Here is an 11,724-nt window from a genome sequence, read left to right as displayed (position 1 = left end):
CAATAAAGCTTTGGCTGTTGAACAGAAACAATGCGCGAGTGCATCCAGAGAATAAAATGTGCCCACATCTAACTGTGACGTCCTCAGTGTGTCCACCAGCTTGTGAAATTAATCCCACATCTTCTCGTGGTGCTGGATGAATGGCTGAGCTTCCCATCTAAGCAAGGCAGAGCGTGCAAGTAGGGCCTGCAGGGTGGAAAGAGGGATGGGGATCAAGAAGCAAGCCCACTGCTATGACAGAGTCCCTATAGGCAGTGTGGGTTTTCTCTCTATGCAAGCCTCATTATTCAGAGGCAGAGTATGGCTTCGTCCATTCAAGGTCCAGAATCAGTTGTCAAATGCTAGCCAAAGCCAGTGGCTCCTGGGCTATGTGACAAACTAACCCTAGAGCCAAAACCCTCCTTGTCCTCTTACCTGGTGCCCTTTCTGTGATGCCTTTAGGGTGAGTCAAGGCTATGATCTCCACCTTCTGGGGCTGGTGTTTGAGCTATGTCCTACCTCAGTGCTGAGACTCTTTTGCCTCTGTAGAGGCCCTTTGCCATGACACGAGTGACGATGAGAACTAAAATCAACTAGCCTCTGAAACATTCTTGTTCCCAAGCACAGCTTTTTCACTGGATTGCTTGAACTCCTAGTTTTTGGCCGAGAAGCTATTGTTTCTCTGTGCCTTTAATAAGAGGCTTTCTCTGGAGCCAAGTCAGGATGGCAAGATTGAGCTGGGCAAGGCTATCGAGGAGGAAATTCAATCTTCCCAGATGGGTGTCTGACCCTTGGAGCCCGGGCCAACTGATCTGAAGCGGCTGTAAAAGCTTTATTTCGCAGCATCGCTGTCTTCCCTGCTCGCATTCTAGGCACGGTGTTTCTGCTGACAGCATCTTCCACCTCCTCAGCAGAAGCTGCTTCTTTCTTTAAACGTAGTACAGGCTGGACGCAAAGAAAGAAACTGTTAGCGGTGCTTTTAGCTGTTTAAATGGGGAGAAAAACAGCCACTGTTTCTTTCTTTGTCCAGGGCAGCCACGAATGCTTGCGTGACGTGGGCTCCTCTCCCACGTCCTTAATTGCCAAGCCGATAGCGGCTCTGGTGACGTGTCCCACGGGTGTCTGTGCAGTGACGGGGCTGCCTCACCCCTGTGTACCCCAGGACAGACATTTGGGGGGCTCTTTGCTGCTACCACAGGGTGCAACCTGCGGGTCCTGGGGCAGGCAGGATGAGTGCTGCTGGGCCCGGAGGGTAGGCCTGGCCTGAGAGGAGACAGTAAAGGAGGCAGGTTTGGGGCTTAAAGCAGGCTTGTCCTGCCCCAGCCTTCTCCAGAACCTGTGTGCCTGGCTCTGGAAAGCCGTGACAAGACATAAAATGACTCGCAGCTTGCCAAGAGAGCTGCGGTGGTGGAGGAATGGCCGCCTCAAGGGGCTGAGGCCAGGCACCATCACGGGCAGGACTCGAGAGACGAGGCACGATCTTGGCACAGACAGAGAAGGGAAGGGGAAGCACTGCTCTGCTGGCCCTGAGCGGTGCAGCCCCAGGAGAAAAGAAAAATCTGTGTTTCCTTCCGCTGATGTCCACGCTGAAGGTGCAGAAGGGTTCCGTGCTGTTGCTTGGGTCAGCCTTGTTGCCAGGTTGGGAATGTTTAGCCTCCCGGTGCTTCGGTGCTGTTGGGCTGCACTCAGAGTGTGAGCTCTGGGCGTTATTTCTCAACTACTGCGTTATTGGAGCGTACAGACCCGAGATATTCTGCGGATAGGTGATTTAAGCCACGTCAGAACCACCGCTGTGGCGTGTGCCAGCGTCGGACGCCCGTTCGACTGATCGGGTGGAGCAGGTGAATTGAATTTGGTGCTGGGTGGCGAGGTGGTGTTGGGGGAAGAGCTAGGCTAAGGAGAGCTTCCTCTTGCTCTGCCCCTTCCCATCTCAAATGGCCGCTTCCTGGGGAGATGGGTTCGTTGGGAGGTTAACTACAACGTTACAGTGAGGATGAGGAATCCTCTTTAGTCCCGTAGGTATTTGCTGCCAGGCCGCAGCGTTGATATCAGAAATTGTATTTCAAAAGGGAAAAAGAAAGGAAATCTGTATTCTTTGACATACTCTCTTTTCTCGGAGAGTAGATGTAGGAGCTTCAGCAGTGCCCTTCCTCCAGAAACGATTCCCAGTGTCTGCTCAGACACTGAGGAGGAAAATGGAGGAGAGCCACCCGCTTTAAATAAAGGAAAGAAGGGGTCATGGATTAAGGGAAAACCACTACTTCAAAAATTGGTGCTCTCTACAAACCGGTTAAGGGTTTGGGACCTGCAGGTGCTGCCTACACCTGTGTGCGTTGCAGTCGTGCCTGTTGCCACTGAGCAAAACGGGGAGAGCTGCTTTGTCGAACGCGGCGTGTTAAAGCACGTGCTGCTGCCTGGAAGAAAAGCACGGACTTCCCTCGTGTGGGACTTCTTCCCTAGCCATCTGTGGTTTACCTGATGGTTTCCCATAAGCTGTGAATGTTTAAAAGAAAAAAAAAAAACAAAACCAAAACCCAACCCCAGCGTTGAGAGTGGTGAGGCAGATCCTCACCTGGGGACTCAGAATCAGCGGTGACATCACCATGCGAAGCATTGTGTGCGCTTCGGGTCGGGGCTGCTGCGAGCCTCGCAGCGGGGAGGGAGAGTGGATCCGGGGTGCCTCTGTGTCAGGCCTGTGCCCTGGTGGCTTTGTGAGCACTGAGAGTTTGACTCCTGTGTTCCCAGCTTTCGCTTCCGCACCTGCGGTGTGGCAGAGCCAGCGAGCTGCTTCCTCAGCTGGAGGAGGAAGAGGAGTGACCTCAACATTGCCGAGGTAAAGCACAATTATTGAAAAGATTTGGCAAAGATGTGGGTTGTAGCAGCGCGGCTGCTGCAGCTGCAGCAGATCCTGGAGTATTGGAGAAGATAGAGAGGGGTTTCTTGGTGAAAAGAATGCTGTTAAAAGTGTTTTCATGCCAGAAATTAGGATAAACGCCTCTGTTGTTTGACATCCTCTATTGACCTGGCACATTGGCATTACAGCGTACCTGGCACGCTGTTTGTATGAAAAAAAAAGGTCTTTTAGTCAGGGCAGGCCAGAAACCTGCCTTGCAACTTCCACATCGCAGCAATGCTTACAGACCCTGCATCCTGGCTGCCAGGCCACGATCTAAATCCGATGGTGCTGTTGGTAAACTGAAGCTCAGGAAGCGCTTCTGGATTTTTCTGTACTTCCATGTGAATTTTTACCCTCTGAAGATGGTGTATTAAGCTATTTTTGTAACAACAACTAGGTTTAAAAGCAGTTTCAGTTTAACATCTACATGCTTGGGTGTTATTAACAGAGCTTTGTATACTGAGCTGGTGCTTGGTAGGAGAAAAACCATAAATCTTCCCTGGGAAAGTTGGACCCCCTCAGCTACATACTGCTATGAGGAAACTCAGATGTAAGAACACACTTAAATAACACATCAGCAGAGCTGTTGTGCTCCTGACCATCAAAGGCACCTTTTTTACAACACCGTCGTACTGGAAGTTGATGCAGCTGGTTCCATCCTTAACGTGGGACTGTACAGTGCTGTAAAAGAAATATTTTTTCACAGCTTTGGAGAAAGTGAAGCAGAGAAAACCCCACCTAACCACTGATACCTGGACCCCAAACTGCCACAGACTGACAGCGATGCCCACTGGATATCTCCTGCTGCCTTCTGACTGCTCCAGCAGAAGTCCCGTTTGAATTAGCCAGCAGGTCCCTCTGAGTGGCTTTGCTGAAACTCCTGCCGTAGGAAGTATCCTACGGGAGCCAAGTTGCTAAACTGATGTGTGGTTTTCCCTTAACCCCCACAGCTCTGACTTTGCAGCTCCTGACGACACTGCCAACGTGTGCAGTGTCACCGTGTACCAACTAGGTGCCAGCTGCCATGGTTTATAGATTGTAAAATGAGTGATTTGGGACTCGTGAGCACTGAGAATAGGTTAGCAATTGCTTAAGAGCTTTACTTGTGTCGCTCTGGGGCAGGGAGATGGGTGAAACATAGACCAAGAAGAACCAGCAAAAGTCGGGTGAAAAATGAAATGAAAAATGTTAAGGCCAGGCAGCTTGCTCACTGCAAGTGCTAATCTGAAAGCAGATGGAGTGCATCTTCATACACTCCATCCTGAGACACTCCACTCAACAGGCCAGACCAGCTGATGAAGTGCATTGCTGTCCTGAAGTTTCATGTGATGGGCTACTTTTAAGTCTCTTGCTTATGCTGTAGCACTTGAGGTCTATGGCAGGACCACAGCACACTCTTATTTGTCTACCCTTCTTTCTTGATCGTGTGTGGGAAAGAGAGAACGTGCAGAGGCCCTCAGCCACATGTTGCACCTGTCACTCTTTTTGCAGCTACATCCCTGAGCCAAAGTACCAAACTTCATGCTTGTGAAAGGACTTTACACAAACTACAGAAATCTAAAATGAAGCATCCAAACACTTACAGAAGGGTGGGCCCTCTCGATGCACCTCAACGTGGGATCCACAAGTCCTCACGTGGTTTCATCCAGCACACTTCTCTGTCCCTCCTCGCTAAACTTGCTCAGAGGCAGCTGTTACCAAGGTGTCACAGTGACATCATTCAATTCTGTTTCTGAAGTCATCACCGTAGGCCCCTGGCAGCGGCAACACAACACTCTCTCTTGCTAATGCGAATGTCTCAGAAACAAGTAGAGAAGTCCCACTCTCCCCAAGCTGACTTTAATTGGAGTAGTTCCAAAATTATTCTCTGCCCCCCTACATCTGGGGAAGGTGTGTGAGAAATCTTTTCCTTAAGAAAGGATTACAAGCCAAAAAAAGCTTGCTTCTGATACGTTCCCCTTCCTTTTAGAGCTGTTCACCTTTGATTTCCAAGGAAGAAAAAAGAAGGTGAAATCAACAATTCTCCTCCTCCGAGTTGGGAATATGACATAAGCCCAATTATTTAGGAAGCCTGAAAAAGGAAACTATACATTTCCTTGTTAAACACTTTGTTGCTCTGAAAACTTGTCCAGTACTTTGCAGCTGCAGTGCTTTTCGGTGGGTGGGCAGCCGAGCTCCATCACGGCCACTCTCTCCCTCCCCCTCCTCAAAGAGAAAGGGAGAGAAAATACGATGCAAAGGGCTCAGGGGTTGAGACAAGGACAGGGAGATCGCTCAACAAGGATCATGATGGGCAAAGCAGACTCAGCATAGGGACACAGGAAGATTTCCTGCCTAACTACTACTACTACCAGGCTAGACAAGTGAGAACCAAAGGAAAGAAACCAAAAACACCTTCCTTCCCCCCATCTGAGCTCTTCCAGCTCCTCCCCCCATGCAGCGCAGGGGAACAGGGGGACTGGACTGGGGGTTGTGGTCATTCTGTAGCACTTCATCTCCACCACTCCTTCTCGGTCCCTCTCTGCCCCTGCTCCACGTGGGCTCCTCTCCACGGGCTGCAGCTCCGGCCCGGGGCCTGCTCCTGCGGGGGCTCTCCATGGGCCGCAGCCTCCTCCAGGCCACATCCACCTGCTCCACCGGGGGCTCCTCCACCCATGGGGGGGCTGCAGCGTGGAGATCTGCTCCATGGGGGACCCATGGGCTGCAGGGGGACAGCCTGCTCCACCAGGGGCCTCTCCCTGCACAGCCCGCAGGGGAACTGCTGCTGCCTGCCTGCAGCACCTCCTGCCCTCCTGCGGCGCTCACCTGGGGGGCTGCAGGGCTGCTTCTCTCACGCTTTCACAATCCTCTCTCCCAGCTGCTGTTGCACAGCAGTATTTTCCCCCCTTCCTTAAATCTGCTCCCCCGAAGCCCACCCAGCAGCACTCCCTGCCTCGGCTCTGGCCAGCAGCAGCTCCTTTTTGGAGCCATCTGGAGCTGGCTCTGCTCTGATGCTGACAAGATGGGGCTGCATTCATTTCCAAACTGCCTGTCAGAAAGGCCTTCACCTTTGCATTACATTGAGGCAGCGGTGATCTCAGCCTTATTGTATTGCTCTGCGTAATGTAGCTCCCAAAAGAGATCCCAAGGTCCAGAACAGACATGGAAATAACTGGGGGGTTGTAAGGAAAACAATTGTGTTCCATCCTACAGCAACACCAGAGCTGTCTGGAGAGTTTTGTTTCATTTGTTCTGTTCTGTTTTGTTTTCTCAGTAAGGTTTCTTAGAGAGAGAAGATTGAAGTGATCGTATTGCATGCCCATCCAGCCCTCCCCTTTGCTTGTCCAGAGCTTTTACCTTGTCTACCACGATGCATGAACTTGGTCACAGGCACAGTTGTTTCAAAGACATTCTGCTGCTCGACCTGTTGTGAAAACAGAGAGCTAAGTATTTGGACGAGAACATGCTTCCACCTGCACTATGACCTCCACAACTAGATATGGAGCCATATCAGCCAGAAGGAAGTTTCCTTCACAGCTGCTGCTTCTTACACTATCTGGACTCTTACTTTTACTCTTACTTGCCTTTCCTGCATTAGCACAAAAAAAAATAAGAAAAATAAAAAAATTTGGGAGATTACCTTTGCCATCTGATGTCTTCGTTTCCAGAAACTACACGGAATCACCTTTATGAGAACTGTCCCACACTGCGAGCATGGGTGTTGCAGTCAGGCCAGATATGTCCCTTCTACGTCAATAACCAAACCTGTCAAGTTAAGAACATGGAATTAATGAAAAGGAAATCCTTCTATTTTGATCTGAGTTCACTTTTTTTTTGTTTTTTTTTTTTTTTCTAGACCAAGAAGAACCAGCAAAAGTCGGGTGAAAAATGAAATGAAAAATGTTAAGGCCAGGCAGCTTGCTCACTACAAGTGCTAATCTGAAAGCAGATGGAGTGCATCTTCATACACTCCATCCTGAGACACTCCACTCAACAGGCCAGACCAGCTGATGAAGTGCATTGCTGTCCTGAAGTTTCATGTGATGGGCTACTTTTAAGTCTCTTGCTTATGCTGTAGCACTTGAGGTCTATGGCAGGACCACAGCACACTCTTATTTGTCTACCCTTCTTTCTTGATCGTGTGTGGGAAAGAGAGAACGTGCAGAGGCCCTCAGCCACATGTTGCACCTGTCACTCTTTTTGCAGCTACATCCCTGAGCCAAAGTACCAAACTTCATGCTTGTGAAAGGACTTTACACAAACTACAGAAATCTAAAATGAAGCATCCAAACACTTACAGAAGGGTGGGCCCTCTCGATGCACCTCAACGTGGGATCCACAAGTCCTCACGTGGTTTCATCCAGCACACTTCTCTGTCCCTCCTCGCTAAACTTGCTCAGAGGCAGCTGTTACCAAGGTGTCACAGTGACATCATTCAATTCTGTTTCTGAAGTCATCACCGTAGGCCCCTGGCAGCGGCAACACAACACTCTCTCTTGCTAATGCGAATGTCTCAGAAACAAGTAGAGAAGTCCCACTCTCCCCAAGCTGACTTTAATTGGAGTAGTTCCAAAATTATTCTCTGCCCCCCTACATCTGGGGAAGGTGTGTGAGAAATCTTTTCCTTAAGAAAGGATTACAAGCCAAAAAAAGCTTGCTTCTGATACGTTCCCCTTCCTTTTAGAGCTGTTCACCTTTGATTTCCAAGGAAGAAAAAAGAAGGTGAAATCAACAATTCTCCTCCTCCGAGTTGGGAATATGAAATAAGCCCAATTATTTAGGAAGCCTGAAAAAGGAAACTATACATTTCCTTGTTAAACACCTTGTTGCTTCTGAAAACTTTTCCAGTACTTTGCAGCTGCAGTGCTTTTCGGTGGGTGGGCAGCCGAGCTCCATCACGGCCACTCTCTCCCTCCCCCTCCTCAAAGAGAAAGGGAGAGAAAATACGAGGCAAAGGGCTCAAGGGTTGAGACAAGACAGGGAGATCGCTCAACAAGGATCGTGATGGGCAAAGCAGACGCAGCATAGGGACACAGGAAGATTTCCTGCCTAACTACTACTACTACCAGGCTAGACAAGTGAGAACCAAAGGAAAGAAACCAAAAACACCTTCCTTCCCCCCATCTGAGCTCTTCCAGCTCCTCCCCCCGTGCAGCGCAGGGGAACAGGGGGACTGGACTGGGGGTTGTGGTCATTCTGTAGCACTTCATCTCCACCACTCCTTCTCGGTCCCTCTCTGCCCCTGCTCCACGTGGGCTCCTCTCCACGGGCTGCAGCTCTGGCCCGGGGCCTGCTCCTGCGGGGGCTCTCCATGGGCCGCAGCCTCCTCCAGGCCACATCCACCTGCTCCACCGGGGGCTCCTCCACCCATGGGGGGGCTGCAGCGTGGAGATCTGCTCCATGGGGGACCCATGGGCTGCAGGGGGACAGCCTGCTCCACCAGGGGCCTCTCCCTGCACAGCCCGCAGGGGAACTGCTGCTGCCTGCCTGCAGCACCTCCTGCCCTCCTGCGGCACTTCTCTTGGGAGCTGCAGGGCTGCTTCTCTCACGCTTTCACAATCCTCTCTCCCAGCTGCTGTTGCACAGCAGTATTTTCCCCCCTTCCTTAAATCTGCTCCCCCGAAGCCCACCCAGCAGCACTCCCTACCTTGGCTCTGGCCAGCAGCAGCTCCTTTTTGGAGCCATCTTCAGCTCGCTCTGCTGTGACATGGGCCAGCTGCTGGGCTCTGCTCATAGAAACCACCCCTGCAGCCTCTCCATTATCAAATCTTTTTCATGTGAACCCAATTAACCGACTTTCCACAGAACACTGAGAAGAGCTTAATATCAAAAAGTCCTTTACAGCCAAACGTTTACCACAAAGCAGTTCAACCATGATCAAATATCTTTCAAGGATATTTCATTGCATGTTAGTTTCCAGGTCTCAAAAGAGTTTCAGAAACTGACAAATCAGTTTGCTATGGATAACAGGGGCAAAGAGAAGTAATGTGTCTTTATTGAACACTGAAAAAATATATATATGTTGGTACCTTTTTATAAGCAGCAGTGCACTTTGCTATTCCGTTACCTAGCATACAAAATGGATGTAGAAAATGAATGCCAGGACACAAATGAGGGTTGCCATGATGAGACTCACGCTAAGTCAGTTTCTCTCCACCTTTAAAGACACATCACAAAGCATTGCATTGCATTATCTCACTCTCTTTCTTTAAAGTGCATAAAAACTATCCCTCCTACTAGATTCAGAATATTCCATGCCATATTTTTTTCTGAATCTTTTTCTCTGAGCTGAGAGAATGACAACTTCAGCCAGTACTGCAGAGTTATAGAGATAGTCATTTACCTCTGCTGGAAATCTTCTACAAGACTTTTTATTGATGACTTTGGGCTCTTGCTACAGTTGGAGCAAGTTTGATCTGGGATTTCTGGACATTTTGTCTGAGCAGCATGGTCCATTACTTACTTACATGGTCTGTTACTTTCTTATGGGTACCAGAGAAGGAATGTTTTGATTTTGTTTTCCTTATATCTAGACTTTTGTTGCCCTCCACTGGACTCTTTCCAGGAGATCCCTGTCTTTTCTGTAGTGGGGAACCCAGACCTGGAGACAGTACTCCAGGTGAGGCCTGACCAGGGAAGAGTAGAGGGGGAGGATCACCTCCTTTGACCTGATGGCCACAGTCCTTTTAATGCAGACATTAAAAACTTCCTATAGTCAGCAGGTTAAAGATATTCAGAGAGTAAACACAGATCACATTGACGCATGGAAAGATCAATATCATCCAATTTTTGTAGTGGTGAAGAGTCTTAGAAAGATACTGATATTATGCAAAATGCTACCAAAGTGAGAGAAATACATGAGACATGGTTTTGAAAGCTCTAATAAAAAAGTGAAATATTGTTTATTTGTAAATGGCACACTGGCCTAGTTATCAGTGAAGCATCTCAGGCCTAGTTATCAGTGAAGCATCTCAGATCCATGCTTTAAAATGAGATTCTGCATGCTGAGTCATTAATATTTTTATTCTTCATACCTTTAATTTTTCTCATGAAGTACACATTGCATTTTGACTGTACTTTCTTCTGGATCACTAACATCAGAAATGCAGTGTACCGATAACAAAACTAAAGGGAATTTTGGGTAACACTGACAAATTCAAATTAAAAGTAGAAAGAGGAAAAAATAACAGCTTTTTATATACTAATCACCTACATATAATAGTTAAAAATATTGCAAAATCTCACAAACATTTCCCTCTGTTACTCCTTTCAGTGCAATATCAGAGAAACAGGACACTAATAATGAAGTTGACAGAGCATCATAAATTAAACTCTAATATGTTTTTTTTTGTTGTTTTTGTTTTTGTGGTGTAGTAAATTTTCATAATGAAATGGGACACCCATTCATAAGTTGTATTTCCTTCTCAAAAAGTACTTAAAGCAGCTTTTAAATATATGGTTAAAATAACTCAAATTCATAAACAAAGATCAGAAAATGAGTTTTAAAAATGAGGTATTCATACTATAAAAGCCTGGCAGCTTTCTAAGACAAAGAATGTCACCTCCCTGAATGTGGATAATGGCTGAAAGAAAATAATTTTACCTCTAATGGCTTTGATTTTGCTAGCAATATCTCATAACAGGGTGCCTGAAAAACAGCTTCCAGACACAGCCTCCATAGTAAAGCAGGAATGAATGTGATAAAGGGAGCACTCTGTCAATACCACTTTACAATAAAAGGCCAAAGCAAATTACTCTCAACAATGAATGCAGACAAAATGAAGATTCAAACAGGATTTTTTTTAAGTAGGGGACATGGAGTGAATTTCTATATAAGCAACCCATAAATTTTGCACCCTCATTTTAAATTCCAAGAGATGGGGAGAAAAAGAACATGATAGGCCTTCAATCCACAGGACAGAAAAATGCAGGGATTTCTTGTTTTCTTTCTCTTCTTTATATCCCATGTAGACAATCTAAAAGAAGCTTGGTGTTTAAACTCTAAAATAATTTTTGGCTGATTGTTTTGCCATGGCGTATATTGCTTTGTGCTTTCTCTGGGTCATTTTTTCCTTCCTGAATGTTGTGCAAATCTAATTTGCCATTCTGCTCTATTATCACTAAATGAGCTTGATCTAACAGTGTAGACGTACAGAGTTGCAAATCTAACTATAATGTAAATCTAACGAGAAAGGAAAGGAAACAAGAATACAGAATTAAATACAACCTTCACCATGTTACTTTCATGAAATAGAGTGAGATACCAGATGTGTAAGTACCTTTTGCTATGCTTGCTATACTGAGAGCTGCAGTGAGTGCAATTGGTCCTCTCTGGACTTTTTCACATATTGGTCCTCTTACCTTTTGTATGCCTTATGTAGAATAAACTACAGAAGAAGCTATAGAGAATTTCAGAATTTTCAGCCAGGGTACAGAGTAATGTAAACACTAACAACCCCTCTCTCTCTTCCCTTCATGATCCAAATAATTCCCTACATTTGTAAATTTAATTGGAATCAAAGCTGGCTATAAAATTTGAAGAGTGGTAAGGGAGTATGAATGGAAGGAAAGCAAGAGAAAAGATATAAAAAACTGCATGCAGAAAAGCATGATAAAAAGTGAACTTTGTGTCACATGAGTTCTGTGTATCAATTCTCCTCTTGTTTGTAAAAATGTTCACAAAGATCAAGGGATAGTTACACAGAAATGTTTGTGTTATTCAGAGTCCTGTCTTTGCAGATGACATGAGAAAAAAATCTTAATTACTTACTTAATTAAAAGCTGTTAAGAAGAAGCTACTTAGATTTCTATGCCAAGCACAAAAAGTAGGAATAGTTAAACATATGTTTCAGTGAAGCTAATCATACCTT

At 46.7% G+C, this 11,724-nt stretch overlaps 1 long non-coding RNA gene across 1 annotated transcript; it reads right to left on the bottom strand.

The window, feature by feature from the left end:
* Window positions 1-419: 419 nt before the first annotated feature.
* Window positions 420-8,636, bottom strand: LOC139999089 (uncharacterized). Its single transcript, XR_011804133.1, has 5 exons — window positions 8,502-8,636; window positions 6,495-6,619; window positions 6,212-6,278; window positions 4,459-4,629; window positions 420-3,556 (listed from the first exon to the last, which is right to left on the bottom strand). It is a non-coding gene; the product is annotated as an uncharacterized lncRNA (long non-coding RNA).
* Between the last annotated feature and the right edge of the window lie 3,088 nt (window positions 8,637-11,724).

Source organism: Anas platyrhynchos, chromosome 19 (assembly GCF_047663525.1).
Source record: "Anas platyrhynchos isolate ZD024472 breed Pekin duck chromosome 19, IASCAAS_PekinDuck_T2T, whole genome shotgun sequence".
Taxonomy (NCBI): domain Eukaryota; kingdom Metazoa; phylum Chordata; class Aves; order Anseriformes; family Anatidae; genus Anas; species Anas platyrhynchos.
The sequence above is the reverse complement of the archived record's forward strand: the minus strand, read 5'-3'. Positions and strand labels throughout refer to the sequence as shown.